At 38.8% G+C, this 8502-nt stretch overlaps 1 protein-coding gene and 1 long non-coding RNA gene across 2 annotated transcripts in view; one reads left to right on the top strand and one right to left on the bottom strand.

The window, feature by feature from the left end:
* Window positions 1-1194: 1194 nt before the first annotated feature.
* The window catches only part of LOC142109142 (uncharacterized), a 50802-nt gene continuing 43494 nt past the window's right edge, over window positions 1195-8502 (bottom strand). The window contains exon 3 of the long non-coding RNA XR_012680289.1: window positions 1195-1261. This is a non-coding gene — a long non-coding RNA (uncharacterized LOC142109142). The remainder of the gene's footprint in view (window positions 1262-8502) is intronic.
* HAPLN1 (hyaluronan and proteoglycan link protein 1) overlaps window positions 8337-8502 on the top strand; it is an 81268-nt gene continuing 81102 nt past the window's right edge. Inside the window, exon 1 of the mRNA XM_075193203.1 lies at window positions 8337-8422. The gene's annotated coding sequence lies outside the window, so the exon portion shown is untranslated. The remainder of the gene's footprint in view (window positions 8423-8502) is intronic.

The raw sequence follows: 8502 nt of genomic DNA, 5'->3' as shown, positions 1-8502 counted from the left end.
ACAGCGCTGCGTAATTAATGGAGCAATATAAATAGCTGATTATGATCCGGCTCTACACTAATAGCATATTCGCCATGTTTATGTCAGGCGTACATCAGATACACTTACACACAACCAGGTCATAAACACAAGAAAGTTTTTCAACGTTTGTTTTGAAAGCAAAAAATGCTTTCACTATTAGGGTTGATTTACATAAAATAAACATCTATAATACAGCAGGAATAATTTTACTTCTTATGTAGAATGAAAGTAACAAAAACTCATTTTAAAATATACCCATAAAACCATATAATATAGGCAATGAAGAAAGCGCTATAAGCTTCAGAGGTCAATCAGCCAATCATATTCGGCTAGCAAGTACTGGCAACTGTCTTCATCATTAGTGTGTATTTGCACCACAAGTGATATTCAGTCTCTATTATGCAAACATGCCTTTGCTGTGATTGACCTGCGTCTACCTGTCCCTTTCTCTCCTCACTCCGGATCTTCAAGCATAAATATGCACAAGTACCTTGTGTGCTTAGGGGAATGCACGGAAAATGCAAGACAGAAATTGAAAAAATAATATAGGATGCATCTATGGTTTTCCCTTTCCCCCCCAAATGTCCAACTGATAGTCACTAGTACTGCTCACAGGGACCAATGATCATGTTTAGCTAGCCATGTCTAATACACTCTGGTCAACGCTGACCATGCTAAGCATCCCCAAGAGCACGAGAAATGGCTAAGCTGTAATACATATTCTTCCTTCATGAAATCCTAATTGACAATTGTGAGTTAAATAAAATATAATACACACCTCCATCCCAATAATGACTAAAGCTCCCATATTTTAGAAACAGCAACAAAATAACCACTTTACATGACAGTTGTTCAGTATTAATGGCACTTACACACTGGTGTTTTTTTTTATTTTTTTAACGCAGGTAAAAACACATGTCAAACGTTTACATGTGTTCTTAGCATTAAAAAGATAATTGTAGGCATTTCTGATGCCCACTGCAAAAGCAAAAAAATAAATGTGTTCTGAAAAGTGCAATGTAAGAAGAATACCAGTGTTTATAGTGACAATACAAAGATTTCTAGTGTCAGACCCATTAACAATAAAAGTGCTGGTAAAACACATTTAAATATCAACAGTGGATATGAGCCCTTAAAATACCACATCACGCTCATACTTACTTTAGCAAAATGCAGTAAACCAAACTTGAGTAGAGGGTTCAGAGTCTATTAAGTGTGACATTTCAAACTTTATCCGGATCTGAAAGTGAGACAAAACGTCACTTTTCCTCAATGTCGGAATTCCGTTAGCTTTCCAATGTGTTTACATCTCTTGCCACAATGCTCTCCATCCTCTTGTGGCAGAGGTGGAGAGCATAAACTATTAATATAGCGCCACCAATTCGCAGCGCTGTACAGAGAACTCACTCACATCAGTCCCTGCCCCATTGGAGCTTACAGTCTAAATTCCCTAAAATACACACACACAGATTGAGAGCAGCCAATTAACCTACTATGGTGTTTTTGGAATGTGCTAGGAAACCAGAGGAAAACTCACACAAACACGGGGAGAACATACAAACTCCCCACAGATAAGGCCATGGTCAGGAATTGAACTCATGACCCCAGGCTGTGAGGCAGAAGTGCTAACCACTAAGTCACCATGCTGCCCACAGGACCTGATGGAAGAAGTTACGTGTGGTAAAGTGGGTGGGGATGTGGGCTATTCATTTAATGGTGAGGGTGGGGAGTAATCATTTAAGAGTGGATGGGAGATATTCATGTGTTGGTGTGGTGATGCTAGAGGCTATTTGCTTGATGGTGGAGCTATTTAATATCATAGTAGCGTCACGGTGGTGCCTATTCATTTAAGGAGAGGTGTTGAGATTAATAATTGAATGCTGGGGTGGTTAGTGAGCTATTCATTGAATTTGTATTGTAAGCTTATGAGCAGGGCCCTCTTACCTCTCTGTATGTATTACCCAGTATTGTTTTATTACTGTTTGTTCCCAATTGTACAGCGCTATGGAATCCGCTGACGCTATATAAATAAATGTTGATGATGATGATGTTGATGATGTGGATCATTAGGGAGAAGGGAGCTATTTATGAAATGTGAACACTACTTATTTAACATTGGGGCTGTCTGGGGGGGATATTTCTATTTATTAATGTAAATGCTATTAATTTAATGTCAGGGCAAGTTGCTGGAAAACAGGTCTAATTATTAAATGTGGGTGTTATTGATTCAATGTCCTAATGAACCTATCCTTTTTCCAAATAGGGTTACAATATTTCAGAACCCAGACAAGAAGCAACTGAACTTAAGAGACAAAAAGCAGCATGTAGTAAACACTTTAAGAACAGGTAGGAGAGAGCAGGACAGTCTGCCAACTGCTTTGAATCAGGTTGCAGGGACGCACGCAGGGGGGGTTTCTGGGTCTCCAGAAACACCCCCCCCTCCGCTAAAGAAGTGCCCCTACATAGCAGCACTGTACTATATAGCAGCCGCAGTGCTGTCAAAGAAGTGTCCGCAGCGGTGCTGTATTGTATACAGCACCGCCGCGGACACTTCTTTGACAGCGCCGTGGCTGCTGTATAGTACAGTGCTGCCGAAACGGAGCTGCTGCGCATGCGCGGGCTCATGTGCAGCAGCTCCCTCGCTTTTTTTTTTTTTTTGGGTGGGGATCCTTAAAAATCTTGCGTGCGCCCCTGGGTTGGCTGCATACACTTAACAGTAGTGCACGCAGAATTGACCGTGTCTTTGAATTGGATGGGAACTTGTTGGAGAGCTGCTTAACACTAGCTAAAATGATAGCCCTGCTCCCTATATGATGGCCATGCCAGCTCTGGTCTTGTGGCATGGAAAACCTGTTTAGAAATCCTGTCATTGCCCCTGAAAAAGGGGTAAAATTACAGGTACAAGTAAAAATCATTTTAATTTCAGACAGTAGTCACTGTTAGTTACTCTGGTGTAGTTGACTCTTTTAGTCTTTTTCAAATAACTTGCAATTTTTAACTTCGTTAATTAAATAATACTAGTAAATCCAGCAGCAAAGCATTAGTTAGCCAAAACACTATCTAATATAAATGTATGAAACACAGAGAAAAGTAATCAGAGAGCAAAAGGCTATTCAAATCAAGGAGACTATAGCTAGTTGACTTGCTATTGGATTTTATATTATTATTATTATTATTTGCCAAGTTGAAAATCATTGTGTGTGTCTCAGTGGCAGAATAAAAGGCTGAAGTTATTGTTGATTTGTTGGTGGAATCCAAAACCTTTTTCTCTCTTTTCAAGTCTCATGTTACAGTTGCCACAGTGTCGGTGTTGGGTGCAATAGACAGACTCAGTTAGAAACCAACCAGTGATTAATGGAATAGGCCATGTACCCAAATGTGGGTTGGTGTGTTTTTTATGCCAGGCTGCTTTGTAGCACCCATCCAGCCCTACCAAGGGCAGCGGGTAAGCTGCAGTCAGCATTACCAGGGCAGTGTCCTTTAACATGTCCTTGGATGTAAATGGGAAGGAGGGCTCGCCATAAGGAACACTGAGCAATTTGACAACTGTATTTTCGATCTGGCAAGAATGTATTTTGCTCATGTAGTGCTATGTTATAACAAGGTGGTTTGGGATCAAGTTTGCAAGAGAGCTCAGACCCCCAAATTTAAATTCATTGATGCAATTTTGACCTTGACAAGTGAGCTTGAGGGTTTTGCTTGGAGTGAAGTCTTTATTTGTTCTTGTACTGTTTGTTGGTGTTTTGTTTAATGTTCATTGTGAAATACATGTACGATAAGGCTTGCTGAATAAATGAATACATTTAGGACTACAAACGTGCTGTGCATTTCAATAAACAATGTAATTCAAAAGTGGACATAAAGGATTGGAATTTTATTATATAGTGGTTTGTGTAGTGTGGACTCAATATAGTTTTAATTTTCCACTGCCAAAAATAAATGTTCTGTGGATAATCATATTATTATTATTATTATTATTATTATTATTATTATTATTACTAGTACTATTATTCTGTATTAATAATATGCTAATATTTTATACAACATTGTACAAATGATATGCAATAATATTAAACAGAATATGTACAGACTTTGCCCAAATGAGCTTATGGAGTACATACATAATACAGTATATTCTAGATGGATATTAGGGCCTAAGTCATTAAGGAGAGTAAGGCAAAAAAAAGGAGTAAATGTTCTCTGGGACAAACCATGTTACAAGGCAAGGGGTGCAAATTAGTTTATTATTTTGTACATAAGCTAAATACTGGCTGTTTTTTCATGTTGCACACAAATACTTGATAGCTTTATTTTTACACAGAAATTTAAAGTTGAACTAGGACATGCCCTATCCCAACTATAAATCTGTCCCCACATTTAAAATTTACCACCCCCTCCAATGCAACATGGCTTTTCCCAGGTGCAGAGTTACTCCTTTTTTTATGCTTTGCTTTCCTTAATGACTCACCCCTAAGTCTTATATGAATTATATGATGAATGCACTCCTTTTGGCCTTTTTCACATTTTTTGTTCTTGCAACATGTAATCTATATAGATGTATTCAGGAATACATAACCCACAAAATACTCTGTAATGTCAAATTACAAAATGACTCTAAGGGCTAGATTTACTAAGCTGCGGGTTTGAAAAAGTGGGGATGTTGCCTATAGCAACCAATCAGAGTTTAGTTGTCATTTTGTAGAAGGTACTAAATAAATGAAAGCTAGAATCTGATTGGTTGCTATAGGCAACATCCCCACTTTTTCAAACGGTTAGTAAATCTAGCCCTAAATCTTTTCTTTATTGATTACAAATATACAAATGGAACAAAGACAGATAATTAATTGCGTAAGTATTCACAAGACCACTAAGGAGCATATCGCAACTCTGGCAAAGTTACAGTCTTCCACGGCAGAGATGCTGTTCATGTCACCCTAATAGCCTGGGGAAGTTAAGCAAATCATGCTTTATGGAAGTATAGCAAAAATAATACCAGTATTGAAGAAAACTCATGAAATATTGCCTAACGTCTGGCAGAAAACATGTAGGAAACCTTCATACTGAAATTCTATAGTCTGATGAGACCATATCTTAGAAGAAAACTTGCTTTAGTCTGCAAGAGAGCAAGGACTTGGAAAAAGATTTATCTTTCAACAGGGTAATGTCCCAAACTATACAACAAATACAAAAAAAAATCACTATCCTGAAAGGACCAATTCAATGCCCAAGTGGTAGATTTACTAACTCTTCTACAAAGGAATCGAGGAGGTGTTCCCCACGGCATCCAATCAGCTTCTAGCTATCATTTTCTATAATGTACTGGGAAAATGATATTTAGAATCTGATTGGTTGCTATGGGCAACTCCTCCACATCTCCTTTTTTTTAAAAAAAAAAAATCTTTGGAACCCTACCCTTAGATTTCAATCCCCTCTAGAATATGTGGAAGGAGTGTAAACGTGTTGGAACCCCTCCACCCTGATGGAACAATATTAATATTACAAAGACTGGGTGTCCGGATGTGCAAAGGTAGAGACTTGCCAAACAGATTCACAGCTGTATTTGCAGCTAAAGGTGCTTTTAGTGATTATTAGATCAATTGGGTGAACATTTGTGCAATCACGGTGGCTTAGAGGTTAGCACTTCTACCTTACAGCATGAGTTTGATTCCTGACCACAGGCTTATCTGTGTGAAGTTTGTATATTCTCCCCATCTACAGCACTGCGGAATTAGTGGCACTATATAAATAGCTGATGATGAAGATGATGATTGTGTTTGTTATTGTAATTAAGATAAAACTTTAGAAGTGTTTTGATTTGACATTACAGATTATTTTGTGCAGATCAGTTTTAAGAATGTCCTAATAATTCAATTTTGATTCCAAGATGTAAGAACATAAACTGTGAAAAAAGCCTCTACCGCTCGATCTAGGCGAACAGTTTCATCCACATTTGAGCTGGATTGAACACGTTCAAGTTTGTTCAAGCTTATTGGCTACACTGTAAAGTCTTTAACAGTTTTCCATGCAAACAGCAAATGATGTAGCAATTTAGGCTTTAAAGGCAACATTTTATGGTTTATTTTAATGTCTTTCTAAACCCACAACCACGAATTTCAACCATAGGTGTCCACCTTCCCGCCCCTGTTCGAGGACAGGGTAGATGCACCAATTGAAGCAGATCAAATCTGCTTATTGTACTACAAACATGTTCTAGGCCCCCAAGACGGACAAATTACTGCCCATTATTCTAGCATGTTTAGTAAATAGCAAAATGTGCAGATAAATTATAGCAAGGATTTACTATTATCACTGCTTCATTGGGAATACCTGAACGTTGATAAGACTTTTAAGGTTTATTTTTGAATTTTATAAAGTAGTACAATAGTTGGATTGTAAATCAGTCATGAAACACATCAACCTACATGGATTATTGACAGAAATATAAAAGTGAACGTCATACAGGACATATAGGAAAATTAAACTCTCATAATAAAATTGCACGTTGCAATTTTCCCCCATAATCCAACTTTTCTGACTAGATATTTTTATTTCCAGCATGTGCTGTTTAGCCCTATTTTCCACATCCTCATTTCAGTCTTGTGAGTGCAGTTCCATTTCTTTCAGTGAAAATATTGTTTCTGAAACTGAGTCATCACCTAAATAGGTTCAGTTCAGGGAAAGAGAACTATATTCATCAGAACCCCCCTTTGTTAGGAAATGAAATCACGTAATGCCTTGAACGTTAGGGAAGGAAGGGGCACAGTGCACATTTCACACAGTAATCGCTGTGTGGGGGGACTTCCAGCCTCGTTGTGTAGAAATGATTATTTATCTAGTACAATAGCGCCATCTACAGTTTCTGCTTTTGCTAAGTTCATCACCTCTTTGCCAATTCAGCTGAATTCGTTTGTACATTCATTTTTTTCTCCATAGCAGACATGAAAAGCTATATATTGCAGATTTCTCTAAAGTACACACGTGCTTGAAGACAGATGATGTGTAAGGGAAGCAATTTATAAACTTGTAATGGATTTTTATATTAAACATCTGCATTCTACTGCATTTAATGAGAAATATACTGCATGTGTTGTTCTTTAAGCAACATATCTGTGAAACACCCAGTTAGTTCTTATCAATTCCTCCAATTTCAGCCAGCTCTGATAAGGTGTATATAACAGCTGTGCACACCTGTGGGTATACTGAACAGCACCTTACCTCCATTTTTAAGAAAGAATATTTTAAACTGACAAAATAAAATAAATATTTAATTTAAGAAAAATGTATGCTCCTCATCCCTGGGTGGGAGAGATGCCAGTGGGTCCACATCAATTTGCAGCCTCAGCAGTGAAATACTCCTCAGCTACTAAAAAGTGCATAGCTCCCTTTTCCTTATTCCTCACACTAGTTCAGTATTCACATATTTTTCCAAGCACTGCCCACCCTTTCCTATTTTCTTTTATAAAATGCTCCCATTTGTTGCCGTTTCACCACACTTTACACCTCCTCTTTTCTTAACTGACTAAATCTGAGGTGCACAGACTCCACTTCATAAAATGTTGCTCTGTTATTGAAATATGAAGCTATTTCCTATCCAAGAAAACGGTTTTCCTGAAACTAGTCATCAATGGTCCCAATATGCTCTCTGGCAGTATAATGCCAGCTTGTTCTGAGGGCTGGGTGCCTGTTTCTGCTGCTTGTCCTCAGCCATTCCCAAGTTTCTTATCCTCGCATTCACCATGTTATTCAGCCCCCTTTACGATCCCATCTGCTTCTAATTTTGGCCCGTGGTGTATATGTATAGCCAACCCCACCCACTACCGTGTCACCCAAACCCTGCACACTATATATACTGTACAGGCAAGTTATTAAGTACCATGAGACTGGCAGCCCTGCATTGTTTTAATAAATTCCAACTCTGCAATTAGCATGAGTAACATACATGGTACAGTTACAGCGCTGACAAAGCGCATAACGCGCGCATAACGCAGCTACGGGTGCGTTTCTCTCGGGGTTTCCCTATGTAAAGTGGACTAACTGTATGGATGACCTGTTATGTCCTATATGAAGCAATCGGGCTGTTTTTATAGTGGGATCGCTGTCAGCACAAAGGTGCATAAAGGAGCTCTGTAAGTTTGTGGTGGAGCACTGGGTGTGTTGCGCACAGAGAGGGGAACGCACAAAAGCCACCGTGTTGCTTTCCTCAGCACCGCGCACTGAGAGTGGGGAGAGCTGGACAGACTGAATGCTGGGCTGTAATTAACACATCTAGGAGGCGTACTCATGACGTGTTACTTTCCCTTTCTGCTCGATGAGAAAGTGGCTTCTGGTGCCCAAGATCAGGACCTCTGCCATCCAGAGAGCCACAAAGAAACAGTCTGAACACAGACCCAAAGTTTGAAAGGTGAGTATTTGAAAACTCTAACATCAGTTTTATTTTCAATGTCAATCAACAGCAGCCAATATCAGAAGAATTGTAAATAC

Source organism: Mixophyes fleayi, chromosome 1 (genome assembly GCF_038048845.1).
Source record: "Mixophyes fleayi isolate aMixFle1 chromosome 1, aMixFle1.hap1, whole genome shotgun sequence".
In the NCBI taxonomy this organism is placed as follows: domain Eukaryota; kingdom Metazoa; phylum Chordata; class Amphibia; order Anura; family Limnodynastidae; genus Mixophyes; species Mixophyes fleayi.
This window is presented reverse-complemented; position numbering and strand designations above follow the sequence as displayed.